Consider the following 16028-nt stretch of genomic DNA (forward strand, 5'->3'; position numbering starts at 1 on the left):
TATGAATTTGCTACAACAAGATGTTCCTTAGTTGCTGGTTTTCATATCATTCTTAGCCATTTGTGGGGTATTCGGAACACTAAAATTAGTCTCTTGCACATTCAAAACAACTAATGTTTACAGATCTTCACAAGGAAAATGGCACTGTATTAGGCAGTATAAGTGGCACCTGAAAATCAAAATACTATAGGTTGAAACTTTCTCTACAGATTTAAGTTATAAACTCCATTACTGTTTTCTTTTTTTGGCATGTTTCTCACAATAAATGTCAAAGCTGAAATTCACCATAAAAGATATGAATAATGCCAAAGGTAATGAAACTGAATTTGTCTTTGGTCTCCAAATAGATTGGAATAGTAATTCCAAACACCTCAAAAACATCCAGTTACTGTTGATTACAAGGAAGTTAAGAAGGTGGAAGAATTCAACAGGGCACAGTGTTTCACTGGTGACAGCAGAGCAAGCTTGCAATCATATGCTATAAATATTATCTTGGGGCACTGCAGTACACATAAGAATACTTGAAACATTTGTATTAAAGATCCATCAAAAAATACACCTAAATCCCAGAAAAGAAAATTATGAATACTGTTTCTGCCTAATACATTAACCAATGTTTTTTAAAAAATAATCTAACATGGGAATTCTCTCCTAGTCACAGCCCCCAAGCCTCCAAAAGGCCACAAAGTGCATTCACAAAGAGTTCTTAAGATAAAGCCATTGCACACAATGTACAGTTTCTTTATACTGAAGTGAGTGCCATACTGGAGTTTAATGGTATAAGTTTAATGGTATAAGCTTAACATCCATAAGCAAAGGTCTTTAATGTTATAGACTTACAGCAAATATCTTCATAAGGGCCATACATATAATACACTTACTGTATTAAAAGGTGCAGTTGAACTCAACAGCAAAATGTAAAATCTATCTCCTGATAACACACTTAATCTGAATTAACTTGCATCATGTTTTTATGATTTACCATTCAAGAAATTAGGATGGAATAAATTTCTCATCCAAAGTAGTTTGTTCACTTATAAAACTATAAGTCAATTAGTATCCCTACCCACTCAATCAGATAACAGAGGCCCTTCTTCTATGAATGTTTATGCTGCCCTGTATACTTAAAATGTTGCCTTAAAAAGAAAAGCAGCTTTTAAGGGCAAAGCTGAAAATTACCATTTTATCTACTAAATAAATGCAATGTTTGCAGACCTTCCAGAAATAATCCAAAGGTTCAATTTTTTTTTTTGGGGGGGGAGGGTCCTGATGAAGATATTTTTTTCTTCATTCTTTTTTTTTAATTTATTTATTTTAATTGAAGGTTAATTACTTTACAATATTGTATTGGTTTTTCCATACATCAACATGAATTTGCCACAGGTATACATGTGTTCCCCATCCTGAATCCCCCTCTCTCTTCCTTCCCCATACCATCCCTCTGGGTTGTCCCAGTGCACCAGCCCCAAAATGGTAGATACCAGAGAAAAATTCAGAAGCAGAACATTTTTTTTTCCACTTTAAGAAAAGGATAACTAGGTATGATGGATGATAATTCAAGTTCATAATTAGTAAGTCACTGAAAAGACATTGCATTCATTCACATATCATTAGGTTAGAAAATATAAGAGGATATGCTCAAGTTATCGAAATGGTCAAGAATCAACATTTTACAAGCTTATTCTGTCCCAAACTGTTACCATTTGAGTTGATACATGAAACAATTTTAGTGTTCACATTGGGCCAAATATAAAGTACCCATGAGCAGTAGAAACCAAAACATTTTAAAGCTAAAAGTAGGCACAATATTTGGACACTGCTCCTGCTGCTGCTGCTAAGTCGCTTCAGTCATGTCCGACTCTGTGCAACTCCAAAACGGCAGCCCACCAGGCTCCCCTGTCTCTGGGATTCTCCAGGCAAGAACACTGGAGTGGGTTGCCATTTCTTTCTCCAATGCATGAAAATGAAAAGTGAAAGTGAAGTCGCTCAGTCGTGTCCCACTCTTAGCGACCTCATGGACTGCAGCCTACCAGGCTCCTCCATCCGTGGGATTTGCCAAGCAAGAGTACTGGAGTAGGTTGCCATTGCCCTCTCCAAATTTGGACACTATTTTTTTTTTTTTAATCAAAAACAGTGGCTACTGGTACCAAACAATTAACTTTAAAATACAGTGCCAGATCCTCTCAAGGAAATGTAAATACTAGTATTGTTACTTTCCAATGAGTCTGAGCGAACTCCGGGAGATGGTGATGAACAGGGAGGCCTGGCGTGCTGCGATTCATGGGGTCGCAAAGAGTGGGACATGACTGAGCGACTGAACTGAACTGATACAGAAGCCAGAAGTTAGAAATTTAACACTGTTAATACTTTCTTTGGATAGTTCTAGTATAGCATATAGTTACAGATGGCTTTGTCTAGAAGACTGGAAAAGTGTTCATGGAATAAACACTGTACTCTAGTTGCCATAAATCAACAAAATGCCAATAGTCTCCTGTGGACATGATAGAGAAAATGGCAATTTTGAGGAAAGAGTGCTTCTAAAGGTTTTCTCTTGGAGGCAGCCATGCTTGTTTGTTTTTTCACATTACTAAAAAGACAAAGTATTGTGGTTAGGATTACTATAATTCTTACAACTAAACTTCCACTTAGGCATAGTTCCATGTTCCCACACTATTTTCCTTCTGTCTACCATGCTGGCTTTGGTACTCCATAGTCAACTTTCTCTTTTGGTCTTCCTTCTTTATAGCACAGCAGTTTGGTGGCGCTGTCCATTGAGCAGGTAGAACACCAACTCATAGGTGGCCATCATAATGGCTGTGTTTGGAATCTGTCTCACCAGATGAGTTGTCAGACCATGGTAAAGAGACCCAGAGCCTTCTTCTTGAACAAGCAAAGATAATGTCTGAAAAAAGGATCTACATTTTGTTCCTTCTTCACACAATCTTGTTCTCACAACTTCATGTGGATATGCTATACTTGTGGCACACGTTTTTGAGCTAGCATCATTCCCAGAAAATCTGACACTTCTTTACAGACTCTTCTTCATTTTTCATTGTAGAAGCAATCTTATATATTCCAGTAGTTCTTGCTTAATATTTTCATAAATAGCAAAGTGGATAACAGTCTCTGATATACCAGCATATGAAGCAGACATTTTCCTATAAAATCCTCTAAGTCCATCTGTCTGATACACTTCAGGGACACACTGGAAAGCACCCATTCGCTTTTCCCCACGGTTCCTTGCATCAATCTATAATCGAGTTTTTATAAGCCAAATGGGATTGGTTGCTGTAATTGCGGTAAAACGAGGTTTAAGTTAGTCCATCCAGGAAGTGACCTGCGGACGGGGAGCATGAGATGACATGAGATCACTCTTTTTTCAGAGAGAAATGTACAGTAAATGCCTGGCATTGCAGCTGAAATCATGTGTACCTGGGAAGGATCAGGATCAAATAAACAATTCAACTTTTCCTTGTGGTTTGAATAAGCAGCAAATTATATTGCTCTGAAAGGGGCCACCGCCACCAAACTGAGGCCTAATCCTCTAAACAGGGAACCGAGGCCCTTCTTTTTACAAGGTCACCTTCAGACAATGGAGAGGTCCAGGAGACACTACGCCATTGACCCTGACTCCGGCCGTGGTGCTCAGCTGAACTGCAGAGATACAAGGTGTCACAGAAGACGACTGCAGCCATTTTCACAACTTCCAGCGGACATGTCAGAATGGCTCCCACAGCACCACCACATTCTCCGGCCAACAGGTGCACCAGCCTGTGCTTCTGGCTCCTCCTCTCTTCAGCATGTCCTCCAGGCACTGAGGCGGGACGCAGATCCGGCCACCGGGCGTAGGCCGCAGCTTCTGCTCGTCCTGGAGCATTGGGCGCCCCAGGGATGGCGACGGGCGCGAATGGAGACTCTGCTGCCGCCTGCCCTCAGCGCTGCAGCTGCCACCTCCCACTCTGGCTCTGCGCTCAGCACCCGTGATAGAGGGCTGTTTATTTTAGTATTTACAAAATTCTCTTGATGGAAAACATTTAAATTCCCTGGAAGAATGTAAAAGACACCTGGAATAGTTCTTTACTTAAAAAGTTTAAGGAAAGTTTTGGGAGAGTGGTATTATGAAGTTTCCCAAAAATGGCTGAAGGTGGGACAAAATTGTGAAGAAATGGTTCAAAAAAGTTTTTTGCAAAAATGAAATATATGTTTTTTAAATTTTTATTTTAAGTGAAAATGAAATATGTGTCTAGTTTTGCTTTACTTTTTGATCAACTCAATACAATTGGCTCAATTTCTTAAGTTAAACACAGATAATCTTAAAATAACTTAGTTTCACTCTCTCATGTTCTATGTTCTCTAAATTTCTTCATGTGTTAAAACGTAATCATAGTATTGCAAATCCTGGCATAATGGAATAAATCTCTAAATGATATTTTGTTTTGTTCTACTTTCTTTTCTTTTCAGTGGTACTTAGAAAAGATTTCAAGCTTTAGAGAGAAGAGATCTGAATTTAAATCCTACCTCTTCAAATAAGTTTGTAATTTTAATTAATAACCACACTGAGTTTCTTTAAACTTTAAAATTAAAATAGTACCAAGTGTGAACTAAAGACTGTCACTTGTTATCTGGCTCTATAAGGATTAAGTCACCAACCAGTGCAGTCGCTGACCTTCAACACTCCCTGAAAGGAGTTTTGGGTGGAGGATAAGAGTGAGATACTCTGTACTCTGGGGAAAATCGACAGAACAGACCTTCAGATACTTAGATATTTTCAGGAAGTTTTATGAGCCCAGTTTCTTGAATCTTCTCATGTCTAGAAAAGCACTGAAACTGTTAATGGACACATGTGTTCCCTGTAATTAGCAGCAACCTTCAACTAAAATGTGTGTTGACTGCAGATACCCTCCTCCACCAGTCATGTGTACCAATGACCTTCTCCTGCCTCATTGGAGCAGTCCCTCAAAGCTATATGAGAGGTTGTCTCCCAGGTTATAGTCCTCAGTAAACTCCAAATACAACTTCACAACTCACACATTGCACATTTATTTTAGTCCATGCAATCTTGTACCAATGTTATGCCCTCTAGGAGTGGAAACATTTATGAAGTATCTGATATATAGAAAGTCTTCAGGAAATGGTAGCCTACTGGATGCTTAGGGCTGGTGCACTGGGATGACCCAGAGGGATGGTACAGCGAGGGAGGAGGAAGGGGGGTTCGGGATGGGGAACACGTGTATACCTGTGGTGGATTCATGTTGATGTATGGCAAAACCAGTACAATATTGTAAAGTAATTAACCTCCAATTAAAATAAATAAATTTATATTAAAAAATAAAAAGAGATAGTAAATGCAATTGTTTATGTTTAGGAAATATAATGTAAATTCTTAGAACATTTTCTAATACAGTATATTCTAAACTGTCTTTAAAAGTGGTTTTGGGGCAACATAACAGGAAGGAAAAACGAATAAATAATTAAAACCAACAGATTACGAGCCCAACAGTAACTCCCCCAGCGGAAAAGCCGCGCAGACGCCTGCAGCCGCCGCTAGCAAGTGGGGGCAGGGCAGGGAAGCGCGGGAGCCGCGGGCTGCCGCGCTCAGTAAGAAGCGGGCAGAAACGCCCCACGCGTAACCAGAGCGAACGAACTTGGGCGAGCAAACCAGGCTGGGGGATAGCTACCACGCAAAAAGCGCGAACATAAGACCCCGCCAGGACCGCACACAGAACAAAGGACTGAACGGAAATAGCCGCCTGCAGACCATCCCCCGCCGGGGACAGGCAGCCAGAGCTGTAAGGGCTGGAAAGGGGCAATCGCAGCCCCGGAGAGACTACCTGAAAAGCGGGAGGCAGTCTTCTTTGCTGAGACTTCAGGGGATGCAGGACAGTAACCACCCGCCTCACAAGGAGCGCCAGCAGTACACCCAGAAAACTGAGCAGTAGAAACAGAGAAGGGGACAAGTCCCGGCGACCGCGCCGCCAAGCTCCCGCGCTCGCCAAGCTCCCGCGCTCGCCAAGCTCCCGCGCTCGCCAAGCTCCCGAGCGGCTCGGACCCGGGAGGGGCGCAGAGCGCAGTCCCAAACAAGTTTGTGCCTCTGAGGGTTACCTGGGCGCCAAAACCGACCGGCTTGGACCGGGGAGGTGCGCGAAGCCTGGGGCCGGCCTCGGATGGTTCCTGGCTGAGCTCCGTGGAGCTGGAGCGGTTTGTGCGTCGTGGGGGGAGACAGGTCCAGCGGGGTTGAGACGCTGTGTGCCCACGACAGTGCTATCTGTTTGCAGCATCCCCCCCTCCCCACTGCGCGACTGAACTAGTGAGCCTAATAAAAAAAAAAAAAAGGGTCCACCACCGCCCCCATGTGTCAGGACGGAATTCAGACCCTGAAGAGACCAGCAAACAGAAGCTAAACAGAGGGAAACGCCTTGGAAGTGACCAACACGGCCCACAACATCAGAGAAGGCCCAGATATATCTTCACAATTTTTACAATCATTCCTTTTTTTTTTTTTTTTTTTTTTTTGTTTTTTTTTTTTTGCTTTTTTTTTTGTTTTTTGTTTTTTTTTTTTTTTTTCTCTCAAACTTTTTTTTAACTGTTAAGTCTTCTATTTCTCTACTTTATATTTCTATAACTATTACTTTTCAAAAAAAAAAAAAAAAAAGTCTCTACTTTTTTAAAGCAAACACCATATATAGCCTTCGCGTGGTTGTTGTTGGTATTTCTTTTTTAATCTCGGGTTTTTTTTTTTTTGTTTGTTTGTTTTTTTTTAATTTTTATTTTTTCTTATATATATATTTTTCCCTATTTCTTTTTCTTAATATTATTACTATTTTTTAATCTTTTCTCTTTTTTTTCTTTCTTCCTTCTGCTTCGTCTCTTTAACATTGTATTTCTGAAAATCTAACCTCTACTCTAGGTTTTTAATCTTTGCTTTTTGGTTTTTGTTGTCAATCTTGTACATTTCATAACCCAATCTTACCTGACAGTGAGATTACTGGCTTGACCACTCTCTCCTCCTTTTGGACTCTCATTTTTCTCCACCAGGTGGCCTCTGTCTCTCCCCCCCCTCCCCCCATCTCTTCTATATCCAACTCTGTGATTCTCTGTGTGTTCTAGATGGTGGAGAGCACCTAAGGAACTGATTACTGGCTGGACCTGTCTCTCTCCTTTTCATTCCTCTCTCTTACCCTCCTGGCCACCTCTGTCTACTTCCTCTCTCTCCTCTCCCCTGTATAACTCCATAAATACCGCTGAGAGGTCCAGACTAAGGAGCGCACATAAGGAAGTGACTATTGACTAGCTTGCTCTCTCCTCTTTTGTTCTCACCGCATCTCATTCCAGTCACCTCTAACTACCCCCTCCCTCTTCTCTTCTCCATGTAACCCAGTGAACCTCTCTGGGTGCCCCTCAATGTGGAGAAACCTTTCATCTTTAGCCTAGATACTATATCATTGGTGCTGTATAGATGGAGAAGTCTAGAGACCACTGTAAAAATAAAACCGAAAACCAGAAGCAGGAGGCTTAAGTCCAAAGCTTGAGAACATCAGAGAACTCCTGAATTCAGGGAACATTAAGCAATAGGAGCTCATCAAATGCCTCCAAACCTACACTGAAACAAAGCTCCACCCAAGGGCCAACAAGTTCCAGAGCAAGACATATCACACAAATTCTCCAGCAACACAGGAACACACCCCTGAGCCTCAATATACAGGCAGTTCAAAGTTACTCCAAAACTTTAGACGTCTCATAACCCATTACTGGTCACTCCACTGCACTCCAGAGAGAAGAAACCCAGCTCCACCCACCAGACCTCCAACACAAGCCTCCCTAACCAGGAAACCTTGACAAGCCACTGATACAACCCCACCCACAGTGAGGAAGCTCCACAATATAGAGAACTCCACAAATTACCAGAATATAAAAAGGCCATTCCAAACGCAGCAATATAACCAAGATGAAGAGACAGAGGAATACCCAACAGGTAAAGGAGCAGGAGAAATGCCCACCAAACCAGACAAAAGAGGAAGAGATAGGGAATCTACCTGAGAAAGAATTCCGAATATTGATAGTGAAAATGATCCAAAATCTTGAAGTCAAAATGGAATCACAGATAAATACCCTAGAGACAAGGATTGAGAAGATGCAAGAAAGGTTCAACAAGGACCTAGAAGAAATAAAAAAGAGTCAATATACAATGAATAATGCAATAAATGAGATCAGAAAAACTCTGGAGGCAACAAATAATAGAATAACGGAGGCAGAAGATAGGATTAGTGAAATAGAAGACAGAATGGTAGAAATAAATGAATCAGAGAGGAAAAAAGAAAAACGAATTAAAAGAAATGAGGACAATCTCAGAGACCTCCAGGACAATATGAAACGCTCCAACATTCGAATTATAGGAGTCCCAGAAGAAGAAGACAAAAAGAAAGACCATGAGAAAATCCTTGAGGAGATAATAGTTGAAAACTTCCCTAAAATGGGGAAGGAAATAATCACCCAAGTCCAAGAAACCCAGAGAGTCCCAAATAGGATAAACCCAAGGCGAAACACCCCAAGACACATATTAATCAAATTAACAAAGATCAAACACAAAGAACAACTATTAAAAGCAGCAAGGGAAAAACAACAAATAACACACAAGGGGATTCCCATAAGGATAACAGCTGATCTCTCAATAGAAACTCTTCAGGCCAGGAGGGAATGGCAAGACATACTTAAAGTGATGAAAGAAAATAACCTACAGCCCAGATTACTATACCCAGCAAGGATCTCATTCAAATACGAAGGAGAAATCAAAAGCTTTACAGACAAGCAAAAGCTGAGAGAATTCAGCACCACCAAACCAGCTCTCCAACAAATTCTAAAGGATATTCTCTAGACAGGAAACACAAAAAGGGAGTATAAACCCGAACCCAAAATAATAAAACAAATGGCAACGGGATCATACTTATCAATAATTACCTTAAACGTAAATGGATTGAATGCCCCAACCAAAAGGCAAAGACTGGCCGATTGGATACAAAAACAAGAACCCTCTATATGCTGCTTACAAGAGACCCACCTCAAAACAAGGGACACATACAGACTGAAAGTGAAGGGTTGGAAAAAGATATTCCATGCAAATAGAGACCAAAAGAAAGCAGGAGTGGCAATACTCATATCCGATAAAATAGACTTTAAAACAAAGGCTGTGAAAAGAGACAAAGAAGGCCACTACATAATGATCAAAGGATCAATCCAAGAAGAAGATATAACAATTATAAATATATATGCACCCAATATAGGAGCACCGCAATATGTAGGACAAATGCTAACAAGTATGAAAGGGGAAATTAACAACAACACAATAATAGTGGGAGACTTTAATACCCCACTCACACATATGGACAGATCAACTAAACAGAAAATTAACAAAGAAACGCAAACTTTAAATGATACATTAGACCAGTTAGACCTAATTGATATCTATAGGACATTTCACCCCAAAACAATGAATTTCACCTTTTTCTCAAGTGCTCATGGAACCTTCTCCAGGATAGATCACATCCTGGGCCATAAATATAACCTTGATAAATTCAAAAAAATCGAAATCATTCCAAGCATCTTTTCTGACCATAATGCACTAAGATTAGATCTCAATTACAGGAGGAAACCTATTAAAAATTCCAACATATGGAGGCTGAACAACACGCTTCTGAATAACCAACAAATCACAGAAGAAATCAAAAAAGAAATCAAAATATGCATAGAAACTAATGAAAATGAAAACACAACAACCCAAAACCTGTGGGACACTATAAAAGCAGTGCTAAGAGGAAAGTTCATAGCAATACAGGCATACCTCAAGAAACAAGAAAAAAGTCAAATAAATAACCTAACTCTACACCTAAAGCAACTAGAAAAGGAAGAATTGGAGAACCCCAGAGTTAGCAGAAGGAAAGAAATCTTAAAAATTAGGGCAGAAATAAATGCAAAAGAAACAAAAGAGACCATAGCAAAAATCAACAAAGCCAAAAGCTGGTTCTTTGAAAGGATAAATAAAATTGACAGACCATTAGCCAGACTCATCAAGAAGCAAAGAGAGAAAAATCAAATCAATAAAATTAGAAATGAAAATGGAGAGATCACAACAGACAACTCAGAAATACAAAGGATCATGAGAGACTACTATCAGCAATTATATGCCAATAAAATGGACAACCTGGAAGAAATGGACAAATTCTTAGAAAAATACAATTTTCCAAAACTAAACCAGGAAGAAATAGACAATCTTAACAGACCCATCACAAGCACGGAAATTGAAACTGTAATCAGAAATCTTCCAGCAAACAAAAGCCCAGGTCCAGACGGCTTCACAGCTGAATTCTACCAAAAATTTCGAGAAGAGTTAACACCTATCCTACTCAAACTCTTCCAGAAAATTGCAGAGGAAGGGAAACTTCCAAACTCATTCTATGAGGCCACCATCACCCTAATACCAAAACCTGACAAAGATACTACAAAAAAGGAAAACTACAGGCCAATATCACTGATGAACATAGATGCAAAAATCCTCAACAAAATTCTAGCAATCAGAATCCAACAACACATTAAAAAGATCATACACCATGACCAAGTGGGCTTTATCCCAGGGATGCAAGGATTCTTCAACATCCGCAAATCAATCAATGTAATTCACCACATTAACAAATTGAAAAATAAAAACCATATGATTATCTCAATAGATGCAGAGAAGGCCTTTGACAAAATTCAACATCCATTTATGATAAAAACTCTCCAGAAAGCAGGAATAGAAGGAACATACCTCAATATAATAAAAGCTATATATGACAAACCCACAGCAAACATTATCCTCAATGGTGAAAAATTGAAAGCATTTCCCCTAAAGTCAGGAACAAGACAAGGGTGCCCACTTTCACCACTACTATTCAACATAGTTCTGGAAGTTTTAGCCACAGCAATCAGAGCAGAAAAAGAAATAAAAGGAATCCAAATTGGAAAAGAAGAAGTAAAACTCTCACTGTTTGCAGATGACATGATCCTCTACATAGAAAACACTAAAGACTCTACCAGAAAATTACTAGAGCTAATTAATGAATATAGTAAAGTTGCAGGATATAAAATCAACACACAGAAATCCCTTGCATTCGTATACACTAATAATGAGAAAGTAGAAGATGAAATTAAGGAAACAATTCCATTCACCATTGCAACAAAAAGAATAAAATACTTAGGAATATATCTACCTAAAGAAACTAAAGACCTATATACAGAAAACTTTAAAACACTGATGAAAGAAATCAAAGAGGACACTAATAGATGGAGAAATATACCATGCTCATGGATCGGAAGAATCAATATAGTGAAAATGAGTATATTACCCAAAGCAATCTACAAATTCAATGCAATCCCTATCAAGATACCGGCGATATTTTTCACAGAACTAGAACAAATAATTTCAAGATTTGTATGGAAATACAAAAAACCACGAATAGCCAAAGCAATCTTGAGAAAGAAGGATGGAACTGGAGGAATCAATTTGCCTGACTTCAGGCTCTACTACAAAGCCACAGTCATCAAGACAGTATGGTATTGGCACAAAGACAGACATATAGATCAATGGAACAAAATAGAAAGCCCAGAGATAAATCCACATACATATGGACACCTTATCTTTGACAAAGGAGGCAAGAATATACAATGGAGTAAAGACAATCTCTTTAACAAGTGGTGCTGGGAAAACTGGTCAACCACTTGTAAAAGAATGAAGCTAGATCACTTTCTAACACCGCACACAAAGATAAACTCAAAATGGATTAAAGATCTAAATGTAAGACCAGAAACTATAAAACTCTTAGAGGAGAACATAGGCAAAACACTCTCTGACATAAACCACAGCAGGATCCTCTATGATCCACCTCCCAGAATTCTGGAAATAAAAGCAAAAATAAACAAATGGGATCTAATTATAATTAAAAGCTTCTGCACAACAAAGGAAAACATAAGCAAAGTGAAAAGACAGCCTTCCGAATGGGAGAAAATAATAGCAAATGAAGCAACTGACAAACAACTAATCTCAAAAATATACAAGCAACTCCTGCAGCTCAATTCCAGAAAAATAAACGACCCAATAAAAAAATGGGCCAAAGAACTAAATAGACATTTCTCCAAAGAAGACATACGGATGGCTAACAAACACATGAAAAGATGCTCAACATCACTCATTATAAGAGAAATGCAAATCAAAACCACAATGAGGTACCACTTCACACCAGTCAGAATGTCTGCGATCCAAAAATCTGCAAGCAATAAATGCTGGAGAGGGTGTGGAGAGAAGGGAACCCTCCTACACTGTTGGTGGGAGTGCAAACTAGTACAGCCACTATGGAGAACAGTGTGGAGATTCCTTAAAAAATTGCAAATAGAAATGCCTTATGACCCAGCAATCCCACTGTTGGGCATACACACAGAGGAAACCAGAATTGAAAGAAACACATGTACCCCAATGTTCATCGCAGCACTGTTTATAATAGCTAGGACATGGAAACAACCTAGATGTCCATCAGTAGATGAATGGATAAGAAAGCTGTGGTACATATACACAATGGAGTATTACTCAGCCATTAAAAAGAATACATTTGAATCAGTTCTGACGAGATGGATGAAACTGGAGCCGATTATACAGAGTGAAGTGAGCCAGAAAGAAAAACACCAATACAGTATACTAACACATATATATGGAATTTAGGAAGATGGCAATGATGACCCTGTATGCAGGACAGCAAAAGAGACACAGATGTGTATAGCGGACTTTTGGACTCAGAGGGAGAGGGAGAGGGTGTGATGATTTGGGAGAATGGCATTGAAACATGTATAATAACATGTAAGAATCGAAATACCAAAAAAAAAAAAAAAAAAAAAAAAGTGGTTTTGTTGAATTGAGCTGTAGGAGTTGCTTGTGTCTAGGTTTGATGCAAGATACAGGATGCTTGGGGCTGATGCACTGGGATGACTCAGAGAGATGGTATGTGGAGGGAGTTGGGAGGGGGGTTCAGGACGGGGAATATGGGTACACCTGTGGCAGATTCATGTTGATGTATGGCAAAACCAATACAGTATTGTAAAGTAAAATGAAGTAAAAGAAAAAAGTGGTTTTGTGAAGCAGGGTATTTGCCTAAATGCATCAATAATCCCTACAATATATTTGGTTTAACTATAAATTATTTCAGGATATATACATTCTAAATAATGAATTTTATATAGAATTTTGGCAACAGGATAGGCAAGAAGAAAAACAAAGATGGAAATTTGAGGCCAAAACACCAGAAGCCCACATCTCTGAGACTGGAGGGTAACAGTGAGGACATGAAGAGTAGGGAGAGTTCGCCCCACACTTGACCCTCTCCAGAAACGCTGGAAGAGGAGAGAAAGGCAGAGGCCAGAAAGAGCACACCATTCATCCCCACCCACATGGCCCTTGCTCCTCAAAGAGCTTGAGACAGAGGCAGACACAATATGGCAAAGACTTGAATACAACCACTCAAGTCTAGCTGTAGGATGGGCCTGAGATGCCAAGGAGATGCTCTAGTTAACAGGTAGATGGGACCTTTCATAAGAAAAGAAGTATTAATAGAAAAGCATTAAGAGATTAAGTATATTTGAAACACAATTTCTAAACAAAGCTATCAATGCCTAGGACAGGTAGAAGCCACTTGTGTTATTAATTCATTTTCTAGTTTTTGCTTCTAGATGCTAATTTATTACTGCAATTCTGTATACTTGATCTTATAAACCTTTAAGTTTTAGTTTCCACTGACCAGATTGGAGAATCACATCTTTTATTCCCAGCATGACTCTGAATACTTCCCACTAAGTTCTAAACTTAGTAGACCGTTACTATTGTTGTTCAGTCACAAAGTCGTGCCTGACTCTGCAGCCCCACAGACTGCAGCATGCCAGCCTTCTCTGTCCTTCACCATCTCCTGGAATTTGCTCAACTTCATGTCCATTGAGTCAGTGATGCTATCCAAACATCTCATCCTCTGCTGCCCTCTTCTCCTTTGACCTTCAATATTTCCTAGTATCAGGATCTTTTCCTATGAGTTGGCTGTTTGTACGAGGTGGCCACAGTATTATAACTTCATTATCAGTCTTTTCAATGACTATTTGAAGTTGAACTCCTGTAGGATGACTGATTTGAACTCTTTGCTATCAAGAGACTCTCAAGAGTCTTCTCCAGCACCACAATTTGAAAGCATCGATTCTTTGGTGCTCAACCTTCTTTATGGTCCAGCTGTCACATCCATACATGACTACTGAAAAAAACCATAGTTTTGAATATATGGACCATTATCAGCAAAGTGATGTCTTTTCTTTTTAATATGCTTTCAATATTTGTCATAACTTTTCTTCCAAGGGGCAAGCATCTTTTAATTTCATGGCTGCAATCACCATCTATAGTGATTTTGGAGCCCAAGAAAATAAAATTTGTAACTGTTTCCATTTTTTCCCTTTCTATTTGCCATGAAATGATAGGATCAGATGCAGTGATCTTAGTTTTTGAATTGTGAGCTTTAAGTCAGCTTTTTTGCTCTCCTCTTTCACCTTCATCAAGAGGCTCTTTAGTTTCTCTTCACTTTCTGATATTAGAGTGATGTCTTCTGAATATGTGAGGTTGTTGATATTTCTCCTGGCAAATGTGATTCCACCCTGTGAGTCACCCAGCCTGGCATTTTATGTGATGTACTCTGCATAGAAGTTAAATAAACAGGGTGACAATATACAGCCTTGCCATATTCTACCAATTTTGAACCAGTCATTTGTTCCATGTAAAGTTCTAACCATTGCTTCTTGACTTGCATAGAAGTTTCTCAAGAGACAGAAAAGGTTGGATCATATTCCCACATCTTTAAGAATTTTCCAAAGTTTGTTGTGATCCACACACTCAAAGGCTTTAATGTTGTCAATGAAGCAGATGTAGATTTTTTTTTTTCTGGAATTCCCTTGCTTTTGTATGATCCAATGATGGTTGGCAATTTGATCTCTGATTCTTCTCCCTTTTCTAAATCCAGCTTGTGCATTTAGAAATTCTCATGTCACATTATGCTAAAGCCTAGCTTGAATGATTTTGATCATAACCTTACCAGCATGGGAAATGAATATGATTGTAGGGTAGTTTGAACATTTTTTGGCACTGCCCTTTTTTGGAATTGGAATTAAAATTTATCTTTTCCAGTCTTGTGGCCACTTCTGACCACCACTGCATGCTGACAAATGCACGTATTTTTGTCAATAAAATGTTCATTATTATAGTAATTTATCATTAACAACTTTACTGAATCACATTGTTTTTACTTACAGAGCCCATATTCACCCAGGGTACTTTTATGTTCCCAACATTCCTCTGTCTCAGGACTATGGAGACTGGAAAAAATACAAGACAGATTTGTGATTCAAACTCTAGCTACCAGTCAGCCCATCTCTGATTTTCTATTCACAACTGAGTTGTCTTTTGAGAACTCAAACATTAGGACTTGGCTTTGTTCTAATTTTGCACTTCTTCTTTTTTTTTTTTTTTTTAATCACTGTGTGTTTCATTTATCCTTGAATTTAAAACAAAAGTAAAACATTTTTTCAATGATTTCACCCTAGTTCTGGGTAATAGGTAAAGATTCTGTAGATACTTATTAATAGATTCCTTGTCTCTCACTGGTATTCATTCTCGACAGTGGTGTGTCTATAAATATCTGATGACACATTCTTACCTCTTTTATTTCCTTCACTCTGTTCTTCTTTCAGAAAAAAAAAAAAAACTTACCTTTTTTTCTATATAAGTTGTAAATAATCATATGGTACAAGAAGGTGAAATAAACATTTGGAATTCAAAAAGAAAGCAATAATCAGTGGAAATTTATCTGTGCAACTTTCCTTTTGGGTACTAAATTCATGTGAAATTTGTTTTGCTGCTGTTGGTGAAGAAAAGAGAACATTACTATCTATTTACCATAGCATCATGTATGGGAACCATGAATGAT

At 38.9% G+C, this 16028-nt stretch overlaps 1 pseudogene; it reads right to left on the bottom strand.

The window, feature by feature from the left end:
* Positions 1-2740: 2740 nt before the first annotated feature.
* LOC120879115 lies at positions 2741-15361 on the bottom strand (annotated as a pseudogene).
* Positions 15362-16028: the final 667 nt, after the last annotated feature.

Source organism: Oryx dammah, unplaced genomic scaffold, assembly GCF_014754425.2.
Source record: "Oryx dammah isolate SB20612 unplaced genomic scaffold, SCBI_Odam_1.1 HiC_scaffold_19, whole genome shotgun sequence".
Lineage (NCBI taxonomy): Eukaryota > Metazoa > Chordata > Mammalia > Artiodactyla > Bovidae > Oryx > Oryx dammah.